The sequence below is a fragment of the Macaca mulatta genome, chromosome 13, assembly GCF_049350105.2.
Source record: "Macaca mulatta isolate MMU2019108-1 chromosome 13, T2T-MMU8v2.0, whole genome shotgun sequence".
Lineage (NCBI taxonomy): Eukaryota > Metazoa > Chordata > Mammalia > Primates > Cercopithecidae > Macaca > Macaca mulatta.
In genome coordinates, this window is record NC_133418.1 from 61,180,057 (window position 1) to 61,203,637 (window position 23,581).

Genomic DNA, 23,581 nt, shown 5'->3' on the forward strand with positions numbered 1-23,581 from the left:
ATATAATATATACACTTCACTTTCTCCCCTGTAAACATGATAATGATCATCTACCTAGATGTATCCCCATGGTTAACCCCTAGGGCAGGTAATACCTATCCCAAGTTCATCATCCCTTGGCTTTATTTTGTCACTTAACCCTTCCTTTGCTCTTACACCCCTATTTTAATATATTTGACTGGAAAACAAGAGCTGACAGCCTAGAGTAGGAAAGCTAAGGGAAAAGTTGATGAGGTGAAGGGTAAGGGGAGCGTAGAAAAATCAGGCTATTCTTCAGTGGGGAAGGACATAAACATCCATCAACTTCATAAAAATTCTCCACATTTTGTCCAGTTTGAGAATACATGATATGTATATGTTTTCAGACCTTTTTTAAGGAGCAAAGAACCCTTTTTCCAAGTTAAATATTTCATTTTATTGCAGTGTATAAAACAAATATATTGTTTACACAGATGCTTTTGTACTTTTACATTAATAAATATTTGCATCAAGTTAATGGTATTAATCATTTTTTGAAAAAGGCAAAATTTGAAAATGAGAGTTGTGGATGACAGTTGTGATCTTAGTCTCAGTACCCAATTATTTCTGTAGTTTCAGTGAAAAAGTATTGAGATAAGTGGTGAAAATGGCCCTACTAACAGAGGAACAGGGAGCCAGTCATTCAACCACATCCTTAACCCCTTTCCTTGTGCTATCTTTTGTGATTATAACTATATATAGGTACTTGGGGTTCAAAGCATATGAGAGAGTCTGAAGGTGTTTTAAAACTACCCATTGGAGGTACTTTCAATGCTATATATAGTCAGATAGCCCTTTGTGAGGGCTTCTAAGTAAACTGAAAATATGCTTGCTAGCCCCATGTGCCAGGATACAGCAAATTTCATGTAGGTGGGGAATTTGGGGGGAAGTAGTCATCAACACGTTGTTAACTGGCTACTTGCTTCTGCATGTCAGTGATATCTCTGACCCACTGAGCCCTTGACCACGTGAGTTAGCAAATGTTTGTGAGGAAATTGAGTACAGGCTCCCAGCACTAAAGCTATAGAAGGAAGAAAGCCAGGTGTTCAGCTTATAATCTTTGGACCTTCCCATCTTTTTTTAGACATGACATTGCTTCCTTGGGCTTTCCCATTCTGCTGGATCTTTCTTTCTGCATTGGTGACATAGTATAGCTTTAGCTAGATATATGTGAAACAACACATAACATATATGAGGCCAAAGGAAAAATAAATTAATGTGTGTACCTGCTCTCCAGCTTAAGAAATAGAACATTAACAGTGCTTTTGAAGTCACCTGCAGATCCCTTTCCAATTGCATTCTTCTTTTTCCTCACCAGTGATAACCATTGTCTCAAGTTTTTAGTTAATTATTCTTTTGGTTTTCTTTATAGACTTTTCATTTATATTCTAAATAGTAGGTTTCATTTTGATCATTTTTGAATTTTATAGAAATTAGCATTTTTCTGCAACTTGTTTCTTTGTTCAACATCATTTTTGAGAGTCATCTATGTTGTTTTCTACCTTATACTTTGTTCTCCATTTTCCATTTAATGACATTTAGGTTGTTTCCAGTTTTTAACTATTTCTAACATTGGTACTATAAAAAGTAGAGATTCCTCTTCAAAGACTTTCCTCCCCATTTAATTAGAAATGAATAGTAACTTCTCTTAGAAGCAAAATTTATTCAAAGACCTGTGCTAACATTATTAAGTATCTGCTAGCCATGAGAAAGACATCAATGTACTTTATGTTCTTAGCTCTCACAATTTAGCCTCGATATTTGCCCTGGCATGCTTATACTGCTCCAAGCAAGCATTAGGTCATAGCCTGTTCCTCTTCCTTATTTGAAGGTGTTTTTACCTTTCTCAGCATTCCGCAAGTTACTTCCTCCTTCCTTTGTTCTCCTCTGCCTTTGCCTCTTTTAAAAAGTTCTAAGTTGCTAGCCAGTTGGGACAAATACAAAATGTGAGGTCCCATTCCAGCCGGTGGAAACCGGACACAGCAGTAGGGTGGACGTGTCAGGTTATAAAAGACCCAGTCTCCTTTGTTTGGTGTACTCTCATGGCAAAACTGCTGGTGACAGTGCCCTTTCTGCAGGAAGTAAAAATGGCCTTGCTGAGTAAATTAAATTTATGTTCAAGTGCTATTTCTTTATGGCACCGGGAAACAAGCATTTCAAATAGTACTATGTGAACTTTTGTAAATGTCTTCCATTACAAATGGGAGGCTGTCATGGAATTTTTAGAGCTCTTTAGAGAAATAGTTTTTTTTTTTAATTTTAGGAATTTATTCAGCATTTATAGTCAGAGACTTCTTCCTTCTTTCTAACCTAAAGTAGTTGTATTACACTTAAACTTGTGTCGTTTTATCCTAGAAGGCATAGTAGTTGAACTAGATTGCTTGGGTTAAAAATTCCCACCTCTCTCATGTTTGTTTAGTCTAGGGCAAGCTAATTAATCTCTCTGACTTTGTGCCTTCACCTGCAAACAACCTCATATGGCTGTCATAAGGATCATTGAATTAATACATGTAAAGTGCCTGAAACATGGCAAACATTCAGTAAATGTTAGCTCTTATTATTCTTAATCTACCCATAATGGAAGTGGAAAAAGCTGTCATTATCTTTTATGGGATACCCATTTATACACTTAAATTCAGTACTCCTCAACCCTGTTCTAAATTCAAAGGCATACTTATCAGATTTTAATTCAAATTATGTCAAAATGAGGTATATAAAAATTATTTATTCAATGAGTTTAACATCTACTGAATGCGTGGCATTGTGCAAGGCACGGGGCAAACAATGATCAACTAAATTGACATGGTTTCTGCCCTAGGAAACATCAGAGTCTAATAGAGAATAAAGACAGAAAAAAATACACAAATGCTGAATTTCAAACTGTTATTAGCGCTATGAAAATAAATAATATGGGCTATGAAGGGGAAAAAAACAAGGGATGTCTACTTTAGAGGGAAGGACTGGGGAAAGTCTCTTTTAGCAACTGATATTTAAGCTGTAACTGTAGCTAAGTAGGGGGAAAATGCTTCTTACAGACTTACAGAGGGATCAGCATATGCCCAGCTCCTCAGGTGGGAAAGAGCCTGGTGTATTGGGTGCTCAGGAGAAGCCAGAGAGGCCAGAGCTTGGTGAACAAAGTGGGAGCTGCATGAAGTTAAATTGGAGAGTGTGTATAATGAGAAATGAAATATATACTTGGTCTTTGTTCCTGGTTTTTAGCACACAGCTTCTAAAACCCTTGGAATCTCTGGAGTTGATAAGAATGTCTTTTGTATGCTAAGATGACTGGTGGCTGAGGGTCCCTAGATAGTTTCAGAATAGGGGCTGGTAGCCAGAAAGACCAAGGGAAGTATAGGGTTTGAATTTTCAGCCCCACTCCGTGACCTCTAGGGGAGGGGAGAGGGGCTAGAAGTTGAGTTCAGTAAGCAATGTCCAGAGTTTTAATTAATCACACGAATTAATGGAACCTTTAACGCCACTAAATAACAGAGTTCAGAGCTTCTGGGTTGGTAAACACGTCGAGGTGCTGGGAGGGTGGCAAGCCAGTAGAAGCGTGGAAGCCCCGTCATAACCATTCTCCCCACAACCGCACCACCCCCGACCCCAACTCCACCCGACCCCTGCTGCCATTTGCTCTATGCATCTCTTGCATTTGGCTGTTGCTAGATTGTATTCTTTATGATAAACCGGTAACAGTAAGTAAGGTTCCTTTCTGAGTTCTATGAGCCATTCTAGCAAATTACAGAACCTGAGGAGGGGGTCGTGGGAACCCATGAATATATAGCTAGTCAGTCGTAAGTATCAGCAACAACATGGGACTTGCAACCAATATCTGAAGTGAGGACAATCTTGTGGGACTGAGCTCTTAAGCCTGTAGAGTCTGTTGCTAATTCTGGATATTGTCGTGATTGAACTGAATTGTAAGACATCCAGTTGGTGTCCAGAGAGTTGCAGAATTGCTTGGTGTGGAAAACCTCCACACCTTTGGTGTCAGAAGTATGAACCCAGAAAAATCTGAGACAGGTCTCAGTTAATTTAGAAAGTTTATTTTGCCAAGGTTGAGGATGTGCCTGTGACACAGCCTCAGGAAGTCCTGATGACATGTGCCTAAGGTGGTCACAGCACAGCTTGGTTTTACACATTTAGGGAGACATGACACATCAATCAATACAAGTAAGAAGTACATTGGCTCAGTCTGGAAAGGCAAGACAATTTGAATCTAAGGCAGGAAGACTAGAAGCCGGGAGAGCTTCCAGGTCACAGATAGGTGAGACACAAATGGTTACATTCTTTTGAGTTTCTAGTTAGCCTTTCCAAAGGAGGCAATCAGATATCCATCTATCTCAGTGAGCAGAGGAGTGACTTTGAATAGAATGAGAGGCGGGTTTGCCTTAAACAGTTTCCAGCTTGAGTTTTCTTTAGTGATTTTGGGGGCCCAAGATATTTTCTTTTCACAGACGTATTGTGAGTAAAAATAGATCAGAGTGGTACATTCAGGTCCTGCAAACCAAGTAAAGGGAAATGGATGGGAATTCTCGAAGAATTTGAGATTGGAGAGGAGAAGGATCCATTTTATATCTTAAAGGATCTATCTGTAGCATAGAGAAAGTACCGAATATAGATGAGTTAGGAGACTGTAATAGATTGTTGAGGTAGAAGATGATGGTGGGAGTGGATATAAAACTAGACATTCAGAAATATTTAGGATATAGAATAGACAGGACTGGGCAATGGCTGTGTATGTACCTGCAGATGATAAGAGAGAGGGAGATGTTAAGGATAAGAGTTTTGACTAATCAATCTCCTTTGCAAAGTTTTAAATTGTGTTTGCGATTTTTTATTCAACCTGCTCAGGTTTACAACTTTTCTCTTTAGTTCTATAGCCTATAGTAGAATTCAGTATTTTTTCAAAAATAGAGGCTTAACTAATGTGGGATTCCAGGTTATATATACTGATTTCCTGCTTGCTTTTTAGATTATCTTTCAGTATAGTAATTTATTTATTAATTCCTTGAGAATTTACATTTAGGAAGGCATTAGTAAGATACAGTGATTCAGAAGTGAATTGAGTGCAAGCACAATGCTAAGTCAGTGACACCTTATTTTTCTCAGTGACTCCTTGATGTTTTATTATACTATAATTCATATCCGATAGAGTTTAAGTATTTCTTTAATTTTCTAAGGTTATTTAAAATACATACTTAACTGTGTATTTTCAAGGTGTATATCTCCAGTTTATTCTCTGTTGGTTCTGACCAACAGACATGCATACATTTATTCAAACTCTTACTGAAGCGAACTGAATTTTCAGCCTATGTATTCATAACAAATTCATAAGTTTTATAAAAAATAATACACACCTTCTTTTGGTCTTAAAACAATATCCTGCAAACTTTGAAGGTTGAAAATTTTAAGCTTAATAATCTGGGATTTGATAATCATTATGTGTTCAGCCTTTTCATGACCTTCATGCTTTAGGATAAATCCCATTTTGCTTTTGTCATTCTGGACAGTAGTCTGGTCTTTTTAAAAAGTGCAGTTTTGGCCGGGCACAGTGGCTCACACCTGTAATCCCAGCACTTTGGGAGGCCAAGGCGGGCGGATCATGAGGTCAGGAGATCAAGACGATCCTGGCTAACACGGTGAAATCCGGTCTCTACTAAAAATACAAAAAATTATCCGGGCATGGTGGCATACACCTGTAATACTGGCTACTTGGGAGGCTGAGGCAGGAGAATCACTTGAACTCGGGAGGTGGAGGTTGCAGTGAGCCAAGAGATCGTGCCACTGCACTTCAGCCTGGGTAACAAAGTGAGACTCTGTCTCGGAAGAAAAAAAAAAAAAAGTACAGTTTTAAGCTTTAATAACATCACAAGTATAAGTACCATAGATTTAGAAAGAACGTCATTTGAAACTTTATTTACATTTGTTTTATAGTCGTTTATCTTTGTTAATTTTGAATAACAAAATTTTAACTTTGATTTTTTTCATTTCAGTTGATTGAAGATCAGCAAACATTGAAAAAAAGTTAATTGTGCTATCTGGTTAGCTGAACTCAAGCTCACCATGACAGAAAGAAGAAAACTCACTTCCTGTCATAAGGAGGAGGCTCCCCACAGACATTGAATTAACAACTGGATGAAAACTTCAAGGAAACTGGGTTTATAGTTCACAACAAGCCTAGATCTGGGAGATGCCAGCAAGCAGAAAAACTATGGCTGAAATTGAGGCAATGTTAGCAGAGTCCCGAAAGCATGCACTGCACATTTGCTGAATTGAATATTCCAAAACCACAGGTTACAGAATTCTAACAGTGAAGTTCCAAAGCATACCTTAATGTATAAATGCTACAAGTTAACCAGGCTGAACTTGGCTTCTGTCATCTAATGAAATGAGAACATGAAATTTCCAAAAATATTCTTGACAAGTTGACCCATATAATGAAGCACCTTTCCACCTAAGTGACAATGTTGTCTGTCAAAATTGCTTTGTTTCATGTACAGAGAAGCCACCAAAGTTTGGCAACATGAGAATCCCCAAAAGTTAATGTTTGGTGGGCCATTAGGGAGTCTTGCATTACCAGCCCTCCATTTTTATTGAGATATAATTCACATACCCTAAAATCCACCCTTTTAAAGTATACAATTTAATGGTTTTTAGTATACTCAAAAGTCTGCCACCATCGCCGCTGTCTTAGCCCATTTTCTGTTGCTATAACAGAATACCTGAGAGTGGGTAATTTATAAAGTGAAGATATTTATTTCTTACAGTTTTGGAGGCTGACAAGTCCAATTTCGAGGGGCTGCATGGGGTGAAGTCCTTCTTGCTGTGCGGCAGAAGGCATCCGATGGTGAGAGAGAGGGAGTGTGTTAGAGGGCTCTTTATCTTTCTCTTTTTATAAGGCCACAGTCCTTTTGCACTTGGGATCTATCCTTATGAACTCAATTTAACCTTAACTGGCTCCTAATAACCTGTCTTAAGGGATACATTGAAATCATAGCAACCACTATCTAATTGAGAACATTTTTATCAACCCAAAAAGCAATCCTATATACATTAGAAGTCATTCCCCATTTCTTCCTCCCTCCAGCCCTGGCAAGTAGTCTACTTTGTGTCTCTATGAATTTGCCCCATCTACACATTTCATATATATGAAATTATACAATATGTGGCTTTATGTGTCTATTGGCTTCTTCTTTTTGAAGAACCTATAATCAATGATAAATTTTACTTGGCAGTGCTTCAGTATTTTTTCATTTCTGTACTACAGTAGTTATTCCATTAAATGATGATATTTTTCAACAATCAGAGGATTCATTATACATTGCATTGGTGGCATATTTTAGATGACACTTTTTCAGACTAGTGGATTAGTAGTAGAAGAGATCATCTTGCTTGCTGTTCTCTGTCTCACTTGTTCTATTAACATTATAATTTTTTGATGGAGTTACGTTAAAAATGTCATATATGCATCAAAACCTTGTTCTTTGGATGATCTTAAGTCTAGAATTAGAAGTGCAATCCTTTCAGTCATTGCACCAGCAGTGGGCTGTATGTATGTAAGTGTGTATTTGTGTGTTTACCTACATATATTTCCTACCTCTGATCTCTGAGAGGACTTTGAAGCAATGACTACCTAGTAGGAGTGAGCACACTAGTGTCCACATCTCTATTTTTAACTATCATTTTCTACTAAAAGGGTTCAGGGCCTCTTAGAGAAATAGCTTGCTGTGCCAGAAAACAATGAAATGTTGAAAGAACGATTAAACCATGTCAAAAGCACACAGGAGCAAGCTTGAAGGAACTCCACTGGCCAAATCTGGGACATTTTGAATATCAGAATAAATAATGATACATTTAACTCATTGAGTAAGTTGAAATTCACCAGTATATACATGAAATAAATAAGTGTCAAACGGAAAGCTCTACCTTACAGTATAATACCAACTTATGTAGAAAAATGTTGGAATTAGAAAATCATCTTTGGTAATTCTTTTTTTTTTTTTTTTTTTTTGAGACGGAGTCTCGCTCTGCAGCCCAGGCTGGAGTGCAGTGGCCGGATCTCAGCTCACTGCAAGCTCCGCCTCCCGGGTTCACGCCATTCTCCTGCCTCAGCCTCCCCAGTAGCTGGGACTACAGGCGCCCGCCACCTCGCCCGGCTAGTTTTTTGTATTTTTTAGTAGAGATGGGGTTTCACCGTGTCAGCCAGGATGGTCTCGATCTCCTGACCTCGTGATCCGCCCGCCTCGGCCTCCCAAAGTGCTGGGATTACAGGCTTGAGCCACCGCGCCCGGCCGGTAATTCTTATAGTAATAATTTATTTGGACAAAATCATCAGTGGATTCTATAACTGGTAGGTGAAATTTTTTTTGGAAATTTTTTATTTTTAAAAATTATTCTTTTTAAAGTTTTATTTTAAGTTCCAGGATACATATGCAGGATGTGCAGCTTTGTTACAAACGTGTGCCATGGTTGCACCTATCAACCCATCACCTAGGTATTAAGCCCCACATGCATTAGTTATTTATCCTGGTGCACTCCCTCCTGCCACAGCCTCTGACAGGCTCTACCCAGTGTGTAGTGTTCCCTGTGTCCATGTGTTCTCATTGTTCAGTTCCCACTTTTAAGTGAGAATATGTGGTGTTTGGTTTTCTGTTCCTGTGTTAGTTTCCTGAGGATAATGGCTTCCAGCTCCATCCATGTCCCTGCAAAGGACATGATCTCGTTCCTTTTTATGGCTTCATACTATTCCACGGCATATATGTGCCACATTTTCTTTATCTAATCTATCATTGATGGGCATTTGGACTAATTCCATGTCTTTGCTATTGTGAATAGTGCTGCAGTGGAAATACGTTTGCATGTATCTTTATAACAGAATGATTTATATTCCTCTGGGTATGTACCCAATAATGGGATTGCTAGGTCAAATGTTATTTCTGGTTCTAGATCTTTGAGGAATCATCACACTGTTTTTCGCAATGGTTGAACCAATGTACATTTCGACCAACAGTGGAAAAGCGTTCCTGTTTCTCCACAGCCTTGCCAGCATCTGTTGTTTCTTGACTTTTTAATAACTGCCATTCTGACTGGCATGAGATGGTGTCTCATTGTGGTTTTGATTTGCATTTCTCAATGATTAGTGAGTCTAGCTTTTTTTTCACTTGTTTGTTGGCTGCATAAATGTCTTCTTTTGAGAAGTGTCTGCTCATGTCTTTTGCCCACTTCTTAATGGGGTTTTTTTTTTTTTTTTTTTTTTTTGTAAATTTACATTCCTTGTAAATTCTACATATTAGACCTTTGTCAGATGGATAGATTGCAAAAATTTTCACCCATTCTGTAGGTTGTTTATTCACTCAGATGATAGTTTCTTTTGCTATGCAGAAGCTCTTTAGTTTAATTAGATCCCATTTGTCAATTTTTGCTTTTGTTGCAATTGCTTTTTTTTTTTTTTAATTACTATTTGAGACAGAGTCTGGCTCTGTTGCCCAGGTTGGAGTGCAGTGGCATGATCTAGGCTCACTGCAACCCCTGCCTCCTGGGTTCAAGCGATTATCCTGCCTCAGCCTCCCGAGTAGCTGGGACTACAGGTGCATGCCACCACATCCAGCTGTTTTTTTTTGTATTTTTAGTAGAGACAGTGTTTCACTGTGTTAGCCAGAATGGTCTTGATCTCCTGACCTCGTGATCCGCCTGCCTTAGCCTAGCAAAGTGCTGGGATTACAGGCGTGAGCCACCGTGCCCAGCCTGCAACAACTTCTTCATTGTGAAATCTTTGTCCATGCCTATGTCCTGAATGGTTTTGCCTGATTTTCTTCTAGGGTTTCTGTAGTTTTGGGTTTTACATTTAAGTTTTTAATCCATCTTGAGTTAAATTTTGCATAAGGAGTAAGGAAGGGGTCCAGTTTCAGTTTTTCTGCATGTGGCTAGTCAGTTCTATCAGCACCATTTATTTTATTGTACTTTAAGTTCTAGGGTACATGTGCACAACGTGCAGGTTTGTTACATAGGTATACATGTGCCATGTTGGTTTGCTGCACCCATCAACTCATCATTTACCTTAGGTATTTCTCCTAATGCTATCCCTCCCCCAGGCCCCCACCTCCTAACAGGCCCCAGTGTGTGATGTTCCCCTCCCTGTGTCCATGTGTTCTCATTGTTCAACTCCCACTTATGAGTGAGAACATGTAGTGTTTGGTTTTCTGATCTTGTGATAGTTTGCTGAGAATGATGGTTTCTAGCTTCATCCATGTCCCTGCAAAGGATATGAACTCATCCCTTTTTATGGCTGTATAGTATTCCATGGTGTATATGTGCCACATTTTCTTAATCCAGTCTATCATTGATAGATGTTTGGGTTGGTTCCAAGTCTTTGCTATTATGAATAGTGCCACGATAAACATATGTGTGCATGTCAACACCATTTATTAAATAGGGAAACTTTTCCCATTGCTTATTTTTGTCAGGTTTGTTGAAGATCAGATGGTTGTAGATATGTGGTCTTATTTCTGAGATCTCTATTCTGTTCCATTGGTCTTTGTGTCTGTTTTTGTACCAGTACAATGCTGTTTTGGTTGTTGTAGCCTTGTAGTATAGTTTGAGGTTGGGTAGCATGATACCTCCAGCTTTGTTCTTTTTGCTTAGAATTGTCTTGGCTAAAACACCTCACTTTCTCACTCATAGGTGAGAATTGAACAATGAGATCACTTGGACACGGGAAGGGGAACATCACACACCGGGGCCTATTATGGGGGGGCGGGGGGAGGCATGGCATTGGGAGTTATACCTGATGTAAATGATGAGGTGATGGGTGCTGACGAGTTGATGGGTGCAGCACACCAACACGGCACAAGTATACATATGTAACAAACCTGCACGTTGTGCACATGTACCCTAGAACTTAAAGTATAATTTAAAAAAAAAAAGAATTGTCTTGGCTATACACACTTTTTTGGTTCCATATGAATTTTATTTTATTTTATTTTATTTTTTTGTGACGGATTTTTGCTCTTGTCATCCAGGCTGGAATTAAATGGTGCGATCTTGGCTCACTGCAACTTCCACCTCCCAGCTTCAAGCGATTCTCTTGCCTCAGCCTCCCAAATAGCTGGGATTACAGGCATGCGATACCATGCCTGGCTAATTTTTTTTGTACTTTTAAGAGACAGGGTTTTGCCTTGTTGGTCAGGTTGGTCTCGAACTCCTGGCCTCAGGTGATCCACTGCCTCGGCCTCCCAAAGTGCTGGGATTACAGGTGTGAGCCACCATGCCTGGCCCCATATGAATTTTAAAGTAGTTTTTTTCTAATTCTGTGAAGAATGTCAATGGCAGTTTAATGGGAATAACATCGAATCTATAAATTAGGCATTATGATCATTTTCACGATATTGATTCTTCCTATCCATGAGCATGGAATGTTTTTCTATTTGTTTGTGTCCTCTCTGATTTCCTTAGGCAGTGAGTTGTAGTTCTTGAAGAGGTCCTTCTCTTCTCTTGTTAACTATATTCCTAGATATTTTATTCCCTTTATAGCAATTGTGAATGGGAGTTCACTCATGATTTGGCTCTCTGCTTGTCTATTGTTGGTGTATAGGAATGGTTGTGATTTTTGCACATTGATTTTGTATCTTGAAACTTTGCAGAAGTTACTTATCAGCCTAAGACACTTTTGGGCTGAGGTAATGGGGTTTTCTAGATATAGGATCATGTCATCTGCAAACAGAGACAGTTTGACTTCCTCTCTTCCTATTTGAATACCCTTTATTTCTTTCTCTTGCCTGGTTGCCCTGACCAGAACTTCCAATACTGTGTTGAATAGGAATAGTGAGAGACTGCATCCTTGTCTTGTGCTGGTTTTCAAAGGGAATGCATCCAGCTTTTGCCCATTCAGTGTGATATTGGCTGTGGGTTTGTCATAAATGGCTCTTACTATTTTGAGATAGATTCCATCAATACCTAGTTTATTGAGAGTTTTTAACATGAAGCGATGTTGAATTTTATCAAAGCCCTTTTCTGCATCTATTGAGATAATCATATGGTTTTTGTCTTTAGTTCTGTTTATGTGATGAATTATACTTATTGATTTGTGTATGTTGAACCAGGCTTGCATCCCAGGAATGAAACCAACTTAATCATGGTGGATAAGCTTTTTGATGTGCTGCTGGATTTGGTTTGCCAAATTTTATTTTATTGAGGATTTTTGCATTGATGTTCATCAGGGATACTGGCCTGAAATTTTCTTTTTTTGTTGTATCTCTGCCAGGTTTTGGTATCAGGATGATGCTGGCCTTATAAAATGAGTTAGGGAGGAGTCCCTCCTTTTCAGTTGTTTGGAATAGTTTTAAAAGAAATGGTACTAGTTCCTCTTTGTACCTGTGGAAGAATTCAGCTGTAAATTCATTTGGTCCTGGCCTTTTCTTGGTTGGTAGGCCATTTATTGCTGCCTTAATTTCAGAACTTGTTATTGGTCCATTTAGGGATTCAACTTCTTCCTGGTTCAGTCTTGGAAGGGTGTATGTGTCCAGGAATTTATCAATTTCTTCTAGATTTTCTAGTTTATTTGCATAGAGGTGTTTATAGTATTCTCTGATGTTGTTTGTATTTTTGTGGGGTCAGTGGTGATGTCCCCTTTATCATTTTTTAATTCTATTTGATTATTCCCTCTTTTCTTTCTTTTTTTTGACACAGAGTCTCACTCTGTTGCCAGGCTGGAGTGCAGTGGCCCGGTCTTGGCTCACTACAACCTCCGACTCCCTGGTTCAAGCAGTTCTCCTGCCTCAAGGCTCCCAAGTAGCTGTGATTACAGGCACGCACCACCACGCCTGGCTAATTTTTGTATTTTTAGTAGAGACGAGGTTTCACCATGTTGGCCAGGCTGGTCTCAAACTCCTGACCTCGTGATCTGCCTGCCTCAGCCTCCCAAAGTGCTGGGATTACAGGTGTGAGCCACCGCTCCCAGCCTCTTTTATTCTTTTTTTTTTTTTTTGAGACGGAGTCTGGCTCTGTCGCCCGGGCTGGAGTGCAGTGGCCGGATCTCAGCTCACTGCAAGCTCCGCCCCCCGGGTTTACGCCATTCTCCTGCCTCAGCCTCCCGAGTAGCTGGGACTACAGGCGCCCGCCGCCTCGCCCGGCTAGTTTTTTTGTATTTTTTAGTAGAGACGGGGTTTCACCGTGTTAACCAGGATGGTCTCGATCTCCTGACCTAGTGATCCGCCCGTCTCGGCCTCCCAAAGTGCTGGGATTACAGGCTTGAGCCACCGCGCCCGGCCGCCTCTTTTATTCTTTATTGGTTTAGCTAGCAGTCTATTTTGTTAATTTTCAAAAAACCAGCTACTGGATTCATTGATTTTTTTTTTTTTTTTTTTGAAGAGGTTTTTATGTCTCTCATCTCCTTCAGTTCTGTTCTGAACTTGATTATTTCTTGTCTTCTGCTAGCTTTGATTCTCTAGCTCTTTTAGTTGTGATGTTATGGTGTTGATTTGAGATCTTTCTAGCTTTTTGATGTGGGCATTTAGTACTATAAATTTCCCTTATGACACTGCTTTAGCTGCTCCCCAGAGATTCTGTTATGTTTTCTCTTTGTTCTCTTGGGTTTCAAAGAGCTTCTTGATTTCTGTCTTAATTTCATTATTTACCCAGGAGTCTTTCAGGAGGAGGTTGTACAATTTCCATGTAGTTGTATGGTTTTGAGTGAGTTTCTTAATCTTGAGTTCTAATTTGATTGCACTGTGGTCTGAGAGACTTTTTATAATTTCAGTTCTTTTGCATTTGCTGAGAAGTGTTATACTTTCAATTATGTGATAGATTTTAGAGTAAGTGACCTGTGCTGCTGAGAAGAGTGTATATTCTGTTGTTTTTGGGTGGAGTGTTCTGTAGATGTTTGTCAAGTCCACTTGATCCAGAGCTGAGTTCAAGTCCTGAATATCCGCGTTAATTTTCTGTCTAATATTGACAGTGGAGTGTTAAAGTCTCCTGCTATTATTGTATGGGAATCTAAGTCTCTTTGTAAGTTTCTAAGAGCTTGTTTTATGAATCTGGGTGCTTCTGTATTGGGTGCATATATATTTAGGATAGTTAACTTTTCTTGTTGAATTCAACCCTTTACCATTATGTAATGCCCTTCTTTGTCTTTTTTTATCTTTGTTGGTTTAAAGTCTGTTTTGTCAGAAACTAGAATTGCAACCTCTGCTTTTTTTGCTTTCCATTTGCTTGGTAAATTTTCCTTTATCCTTTTATTCTGAGCCTTTGTGTGTCTTTGCGCGTGAGATGGGGCTCTTGAATATAGCACACTGATGGGGTCTTGATTCTTTATCTAGCTTGTCATTCTGTGTCTTTTAATTGGGGGCATTTAGCCCATTTACATTTAAGATTAAATGAGTGAATTTGATCCTGCCATTGTGATGCTAGCTAGTTGTTTTGCAGACTTGTTGTAGTTGCTTCATAGTGTCATTGGTCTTTGTACTTCAGTTTGTTTTTGTAGTGGCTGATAACATTTTTTCCTTTCCATATTTAGTGCTTCCTTTAGGAGCTCTTGCAAGGAAGGCCAGGTGGTGATGAATTCCCTCAGCATTTGCTTGTCCGAAAAGAATTTTATTTCCTCTTCACTTATGAAGCTTAGTTTGGCTGGATATAAAATTCTGGGTTGGAAATTCTTTTCTTTAAGAATGTTGAATATTCGTCCCCACTCTCTTCTGGCTTGTAGAGTTTTATGCTGAGAGGTCTGCTGTTAGTCCAATGGGCTTCCCTTTGTAGTTGACCTGACCTTTCTCTCTGGCTGTCCTTAACCTTTTTTCCTTCATTTCGACCTTGGAGAATCTGATGCTTATGTGTCTTGCAGTTGATCTTTTCATGGAGTATCTTACTGGTATTCTGAAAACTAAAAAAGCCAGAGTGTCTCTTCTCTTCCAGATGATTTCAACACCTCTTCAGCAAGGGCACAGAACTGGATGGAGGCTGAGATGAATGAATTGACAGAAATAGACTTCAGAAGGTGGGTAATAACAAACCTCGCTGAGCTAAAGGAACATGTTCTAACCCAATGCAAAGAAGCTAAATTTGAATGTTGGCCTGTTTTGCTAATTTGGGGACGTTCTCCTGGATGATATCCTGAAGTATGTTTTCCAACTTGGTTCCATTCTCCTTATCTGTTTCAGGTACCCCAATCGCAGGTTTGGTCTTTTTACATAGTCCCATAGTTCTTAGAGGTTTTGTTCATTCCTTTTCATTCTTTTATCTCTAATCTTGTCTGCCTTTCTTATTTTACCAAGATAGTCTTCAAGCTCTGATATTCTTTCCTCCACTTGGTCTATTTGGTTGTTAATACTTGTGGTTGATTTGTGAAGCTCTTGTGTTAATGTTTTTCAGCTTCATCAGGTCATTGATCTTCCTCTCTGAACTGGTTTTCTCGTTAACAGCTGCTGTGATGTTTTCTCAAGGTTCTTAGCTTATTTGCAGTGGATTAGAACACGTTCCTTTAGCTCCAAGAAGTTTGTTATTACCCACCTTCTGAAGCTTACTTCTGTCAATTCATCCATCTCAGCCTCCACCCAGTTCAGTACCCTTGCTGGAGACAATTATTTGGAGACAAGCGAGGCACTCTGGCTTTTTTAGTTTTCATCGTTTTTTTCATTGATTCTTTCTCATCTTTGTGAGTTTGTCTAGTTTCAATCTTTGAGGCTGCTGACCTTTGCATGGGGCTTTTTTGGGGACTTTTTTGTTGATGCTGTTGTTGTTCCTTTCTGTTTGTTTTTCTTTTAATAGTCAGACCCCTCTTCTGTAGGGCTGCTGCAGATTGCTGGGGGTCCACTCCAGACTCTATTCACCTGGGTCCCTCCCACACTGGAGATGTCACCAGTGGAGGCTGCAGAACAACAAAGATGGCTGCCTGCTCCATCCTCTGGGATTTCTGTCCCAGAGGGGCATCGGCCTGATCCAGTGGGAATGCTCCTGTATAAGGTGTCCTGCAACACCTGTTGGGGGTGTCTCGCCCAGTCAGGAGGTGTGGGATCTGGGACCCGCTTAATGAAGCACTCTGGCTGCCCCTTGGCAGAGGGGGTGTGCTGCACTGCGGGGAATCCCACTGGCCTGAACCGCCTGGATTCCCTAGAGCCAGCAGGGGGAAAGACTAAGTCTGCTGATCTACGGAGATCACTGCTGCCCCACCCCTCAGGGGCACAGTCCCAGGGAGACCAGAGTTCTGTCCATAAACCCCTGGCTAGAGTTGCTGAAATTCCCTCAGGGAGGTCCCCCCAACTGGTGAGGAGGGATGGGTCAGGGTCCGGCCTAAAGAGGCAGTCTGGCCACAGTCTGCCACAGCTACTGTGCTACGCTGTGAGGAATTCCTCCTGTGTCCAAACCGCCCAGTCTCCTTGGCACTGGCAGGGGAAAAATAACAGACTGGAGCTGCAATGATGGCTGTCGCCTCTCTCCCTGGGAACTTGGTAGACTTAGGCAGTCTCCAGCCAAGTGGCTGTAGAGAATCTGCACAGCTCTGTGCTTTAGACTAAGGCCCTGCTGGCATGGGCTCATGAGGGGATCTCCTAATCTGTGGGCTGCACAGATCTGTGGAAAAAGTGTGGTTTCTTGGGCAGGGTAGCACAATTTCTGCCCCCCTCCCTTGGCTGAGGGTGGGAGCATCCTTTCCCCCATGTGGCTCCCAGGTGGGCTGTCACACCACCCTGCTTTTCCTCACTCTCCATGGGTCTCACCAACCGCCTACTCAGTCCCAGTGAGACAACCTAGATACCACAGTTGTTTCGGGATTCAATCACCATTGTTATTCTTCTCAGTAGTAGGTGAAATTTTTATGAGGAGGATACTTGCATAATTTCATAGTATTTGCCCACAAAATATGGAGTTTCGCTCTTGTTACCCAGGCTGGAGAGCAATGGCGCGATCTTGGCCCACTGCAACCTCCGCCTCCTGGGTTCAAGCGATTTTCCTGCCTCAGCCTCCAGAGTAGCCAGGATTACAGGTGCCTGCCATCATGCCCAGCTAATTTTTTGTATTTTTAGTATAGACGGGATTTCACCATGTTGGCCAGGCTGGTCTCGAACTCCTGACCTCAGGTGATCCAGTACAAAATATTTATTAACTGGGGGAAGTCATGGTAGACACCAATTAATCAAGTGACGTAAGTTGCCAACCCCAATAATGGGACAAATTGACATTGTGTGCCTCCTGATACAATGAACCTAGAAGAGCATGGCATCAGTTCTGTAGTATTCTCGCCAAAAATACATAAGCCACATCTAATTCCAAGGAAACATAAGAAAAATACAAAGTGAAGAACCTTCTATGAAGTAACCAGCCTTTATGCATTGGAAACGTCAAAATCAAGAGACAGCAGAAAGTGTTCCAAATTGAAGTGGACCAAAGAGACATAACAGTGAAATGCAAAGCATAATCCTGGATTGGATTTAAACATTATTGGAACAATGGGTGAAACTGGAATTTGGTCTCTGGTTTAAATGGTAAAATTGTGCTGATAGTAAATTATTAATTTTGATGGTTGTACTGTGGTTATGTGAAAGAGTGTCCTTGGTTTTAGGAAATACACACTGACATATCAAGGGGTAATGAAGCATTGTGTCTGCAACTTAACTTCAAATGTCTTGAAAGAAATTTGTGTGTGTTTGTGTGTATAACAGAACGCTAAATTTAATGAGGAAAAATGTTAATTGGGGAATCTGGGTCAAGGGTATGTAGGAGTTTTTTTAAAAAAATTATTTTTGCAACCCTTCCATTAACTTGAAATTATTTCACAGCAAAGCTAGAAAAACAATCCTCTTTTCTTCTAAAATTTAATATCCCTATGACCCAATTCACATTGAATGCTTACTTACCAAGAAAAACTTTTTTTTTTTTTTTTAAAGGATCAGATTGATGTAAAGGTGAGCTTAAATATTTATACAAAATAGAAGAATGGAAAATTATGTCTTGAATATGTCGAGGTCAATGTGAGAATGTTGATATTTTAAATCTTTAAAAAAAATACCCTACAATCCAAAATGCATAAATCATTTCCAAACAGAGATGAATTTAGGAAAAATAGCATCCTGGAGGACAAAACACCTCAGGCATTCATCCCCTGACCTAACCAAATGACAGATCTTGAAGCAGCTTCAAAGCTGCAAAAATAACTGGCTCTGACATGTACCAAGTTTGGGAGGATGGGTGGGAAATACTTCCCACAACCTTGAAATAAATGATTAGTTCTTAAGGAGAATAAAATAAAAAGTTGTATCATATTTCATAAATGGAATTTAACAGTTGAAGAGTTCACATCACTCATTTGTAATTTTATGATTACTTGGCAAAAGCTTGTAAAATTAAATCAAGCTTATTTTTATATCAATTCTTCCTTTCTCCCCCTTACAGTGGTGTGGGGAGAACTAAACACTTAAAAAATACTGTTGCTTTCCCCAAGTGTCAGTGAGTCTGTTGGATGCTTTTCTTTCAGTGCCATCAGGCCCAGAGAGGTTAAATTTCATTTCATAATTCTTAGTTTGGCATGCAAGGCCTTCTGTAGTTTAGTGGTAACCTATCTAACTTGTCTTAACTTTACTGCTTAGTAGAAATCACCTTTAGACACACTTGTATTTATTTTACGCTGAAAACAATCTTTGGTTTTTATTATGTGTGATTCTCTTCCCTCTGTTATTTTCTAAATGTTTGCTACTCATCTGACAAAGCACAGGTTGTTTCTTCCAAGAAGCTGTTTCTAATCACTGTTGTTCCATAGTGATTTCTCTGTATTAAGTAATTTATAACTTTCTTGTTAGTGCCTTTTATTTGGCATTTAGTCACACATTTCCTATTAAATATTCTGTATTTTTGTTTTGCTATTTGTGTCTGTGTCCTTTGTCGTCTCAACTAATTTGTAAACTCTAAAAGAAGAGATACCCAGCATCATGCAGTGTACCCATATAACACCCACACATGTACCCCCTGCATTTGAAAGTTGAAATAAAAACAGAGGAGATACTGTGTTTATACCTTATGATCTTCCTGACACTGTCTAGCTATTTTTTTTAAATTGAATTACTTCTTTATTACTTTTTAATATGCAGATATCTATTAAACACTTTTTACTTAATATGAGAATAAATCTTTAAAAATTGGCATTTTATTATTGCTTTCTGGAATCTATTTAAAATTAAATAATTTTTTATGCATTAGAGTAGGTATATACATCTCTGGGAATAACTGGAATAAACAATATAAAAGAGAAAGAGAAAATTTATTTTTTATAAGTCTTCATTCTGCTCAATTTAACAGTGCCTAAATACAGATTAAATGTTGATATTAGTGAAATAACTTTTCACAACTTTTTTGGGTTACTATAATAGAATACTTGGATTTTAAATAGAATATAGAATATAAAATATTGTTTTAAAGAAAGCAGGGCCAAGTGTGGTGGCTCACACCTGTAAACCCAGCACCTTAGGAAGCTGAGGTGGGAAGATCACTTGAGCCCAGGAGTTGAGACCAGCCTGGGCAACATAGCGAGACCCTGTCTTTAAAAAAAAAAAAGAAAAAGAAAAAGAAAACAAAAGCAAAACAGAATATTCATATTTAGGTCTATACTAGGATAAGAAGATTTAAGAAGGAAAGACTGTGATGGGGATAGGTTAAAAAAAGGCAATGAGAAATCTAGCACATTATAAAAAAATCACCCTTTTCAAATGGGTGCCTTTTATTTAACAAATAATTCACGTGTGTCTTTGGTTTTAGAAAACAAAAGCATTTATGCCAGCATTTTGCTTTTAACATATTTTGAGTCTTAATTGCCTCAATATTATCTAAGATCAGTGTGTCCAACATGTCCTTGTCATGATAGGAGGTCTGTATTAGTCCATTTACATTGCTACAAAGAAATATCTGAGGCCAGGTAATTTATAAAGAAAAGAGTGTTATTTTGGTTCATGGTTCTGCAGACTGTACAGGAAGCATGGCGCTGTCATCTGCTCCTGGTGAGGCCTCAGTAAGCTTTCAATCATAGTAGAAGACAAAGGAGTCATTGTCATTGTATCTTAAGAGGGGGAGATTCCAGACTCTTAAATAACCAGATCTCACTTGAACTCAGAGTGAGAACTCACTATCTTGAGGAAGGCACCAAGCCATTCATGAGAGATCTGCCCCCATGACTCAAACAACTCCCACCAGGCCCCATCTCCAACACCAGGGATTACATTTCAACATGAGATTTGGAGGGGACACATATTCAAACTATATTACAGTCATATTTTTTACTAGTGGATTTTTTTGTATTTATTTATAAATGAAAGCTAAGCTAATTTTTCTTGTGGATTAGGAAAGTTTATACTGTATATAAGAAATGATGAATTTGAGGGTCTTAGTTTTTGAAATCTTAGAATAAATGCTGATGTTTCAGAGAAGAGATTTAGATCATTTTGAAAGATTTATAAAGTAGGCTTTAGTGGATAGTGGTTGACTGCATGTGAGTAGCAAGGGAGAAGGAGGAGAAAAGACACATATATGTTTCTGCCTTGAGCAATTGAATGAATGGTAGTATTATTTACTAAAACTGGAATCACAGGAAAATAGACAGATTTGCCTGGTGAAGAGAAGTTCAATTTGGTCCTTGGTAAGTAACATTATAAGGAATTCTTATTTCAGGAGTTGGGGGTAGGTGAAAGGGAAACAGCATACCTTTCTATGGGGGTGTGTGTGTGTGTGTGTGTATATATATATATATGTGTGTGTAACACATGTTAGTTTTTATTATATATATTTTATATATATGCTTGAGATTAATTTTGTAGATGGAAATTGAAGCTGTGGAAGCAGATATGATCACCCAAGGATGGCAGATAGAAGAGGACTTAGGACAGAATTTTGAGGAATATTAGACACAAGCAGAAAAATGGTACTTAAGGAAAAGTAGACAGAAAGATAGGAAGTAAACTAGTTTGGGAGCAAAGAGAAGAAAATATTACTAGAAAGAGGAGATGTTAACAGTGTCAAATAATAGGAGAAACCTCAAATGAGATAAGGCCTGAGAAAGATCCATTAGCTTTAGGAACAAGGAAATCATTGGTGATCTTAGCGAAAAGTTTCCTTTTGTGGTGAAAATAGAAACCATAGTGCAGGGATTGTGAATACATGAAGAGTATTCAAGAGTTGGTTTTTAAACCAAGGAGAATGGTGGTCATTGGAATTAGAGGAAGGGGTATGTGTGTGTTTCTTAAGATGGGAGACACTTAAATATAGTTAATACTGTTGGGAATGTGTGAGATAAAGAATCTGCGCATGAGAACATAGGAGAAGCCAGTATAATTATGGCAGAACCAAGTTTTACAGAAGACAAGGAGAGAGAGAGAAAGCATTGATTGATGCATTTGAAGATGTTTAAGACAGAGTGGAAGGAAGTTCAGAGGGTACTGCAGACAGGTCTGGCCTGGAGGGAAGCAGTGGGAGATGGCATAGGAAAGACAGGGAGTGAGCACATTTTTATTGCATAAACAACTAAATTTCAGATCTCCCTTTCTTACTATTTGGAGCAACAAGATCAGAACCTTGAGTGGAAGTAGCCACTGATGTGGGTGTGTTCTTATGTATGTCTTCCTAATTCCTGTTTATGAGAATTTTTTTTTTTTTTTAGATGGAGTCTCACTCTCATCCAGGCTGGAGTTAGCAGTGCCTCGATCTCAGGTGACTGCAACCTCTGTCGCCCTGGTTCAAGCGATTTTCCTGCCTCAGCCTCTCGAGTAGCTGGGATTACAGGCTCCTGCCACCATGCCTGGCTAATTTTTGTATTTTTAGTAGAGATGGGGTTTCACCATCTTGGCCAAGCTGGTCTTGAACTCCTGACCTCGTGATCCACCTGCCTCGGCCTCCCAAAGTGTTGGGATTACAGGCGTGAGCCACCGTGATTTGCTGAGAATAGTTTTAAAATATCTTTTATGCTAATGACCTGGTAATTTTTTTTTCTGGTTTCCATTAAAGTATAAAACACTTTCTTGACTATGGTGTTTTTGTTTCTGAATTCATTAATTCTGCTAATTTTATTCTTTCCCTTTAATTCAAATTTCCATTGAGGCTCTTTTTATTTTTAATTCCTTTAGGTGGATGCTTAGCACAAATGATATTTTCCTTTTTTCTGAGACAGAGTCTCGCTCTGTTGTCCAGGTTGAAGTACAATGGCAGGATCCTGGCTCACTGCAACCTCTGCCTTCCAGATTCAAGCAATTCTCCCTGCCTCAGCCCCCTGAGTAGCTGGGATTACAGGCATCCAACACCATGCCCAGCTAATTTTTATATTTTTAGTAGAGACTGGGTTTCACCATGTTGGCCAGGCTGGTCTCGAACTCCTGACCTCAGGTGATTCACCCACCTCTGCCTCCCAAAATGCTGGCATTACAGGTGTGAGCCACCATGCCCGGCCAACAAATGGTATTTTCATCACTGTTTAACATACATACTTAAAACTTTTTCTGCTGATGTGTTTCTTTCACCCATGGTTGTTTAGAAGTGTGTTTCCTGATTCTTAATATATGGACATTTATTTTTATTCTTTTTTTCTTGAGTTCTAGCTGAATTAGTTAGAAAATGTGTTTTACTGGGCATGATGGCTCATGCCTGTAATCCTAGCCACTTGGGAGGCTGAGGCTGGAAGATTACTTGAGGCCAGGAGTTTGAGATCAGCCTGGGCAACGTGGCGAGACCCCAGTCTCAAAAAAAAAAAAAGGAAAGAAAATGTATTCTTTATGATCAAAGTACCTAACGTTTGTCAAGATATGGTCCATTTGATTTTTTAATGTCCAAATTGAGTTTTAAAAGAGTACATACTCTGTAGCTTTTGAGTGTAGTATTATCTACATGCAAATTGTGACAGATTGGTTAATGCTGTTCTAAAATCTATACCTATTCTGATTTTTTTTTTTTTCTGATTGCCATTCAGGAAACTAAGAGTAGATTTACTAATGTTAGTTTTTGTTTTATGTATTTTGAAGATATGTTATTGGATGCATATTAATTATAAATTGTTTTTTCATGGTGAGTTGAACCTCTGTCATTATAAACTGACTCTCTTTATCTTTAGAAATAATTTTAAAAGCTTTTTTTGCTTTATATTAATATAACTGTACCAGGTATCTTTTTGTTAGTATTTTCATGAAAAATCATTTTTCCTTCTTCTTACTTTCAATCTTTGTGTTTCCTTATATTTTAGATGTGTCTCTTATAAGTATTATGTAATAATTATGTTTGCTTTTTAAAAAAAAAGTTGGGATTGCTTCTAGTATTTATTATGTTTCTTTTGAGTTATATGTCTTAAGTTTTTAATTAATATTTTTTGTTGATGCATAATAGATGTACATATTTTCAGAGTATATATGATAATTTTGATACAGTCATATAATCAAATCAGGGTATGTAGAATCTCTCACCTTAAATATTTATCTTTATGGTAGAAATATTTGAATTATTCTCTTCTAGCTATTTTGAAATTTATAATAGATTAGTGTTAAGTATAGTCATTCTACTGATCTGTGAAACACAATTTGTATCTATTAATAAACTGCTCTTCATCATCCCCCAC

At 38.8% G+C, this 23,581-nt stretch overlaps 1 protein-coding gene across 2 annotated transcripts in view; it reads left to right on the plus strand.

Annotated features, from left to right (window-relative positions):
- The window catches only part of WDPCP (WD repeat containing planar cell polarity effector), a 491,911-nt gene that overhangs the window by 26,317 nt on the left and 442,013 nt on the right, over positions 1-23,581 (plus strand). The gene's annotated exons all lie outside the window — the stretch shown is intronic.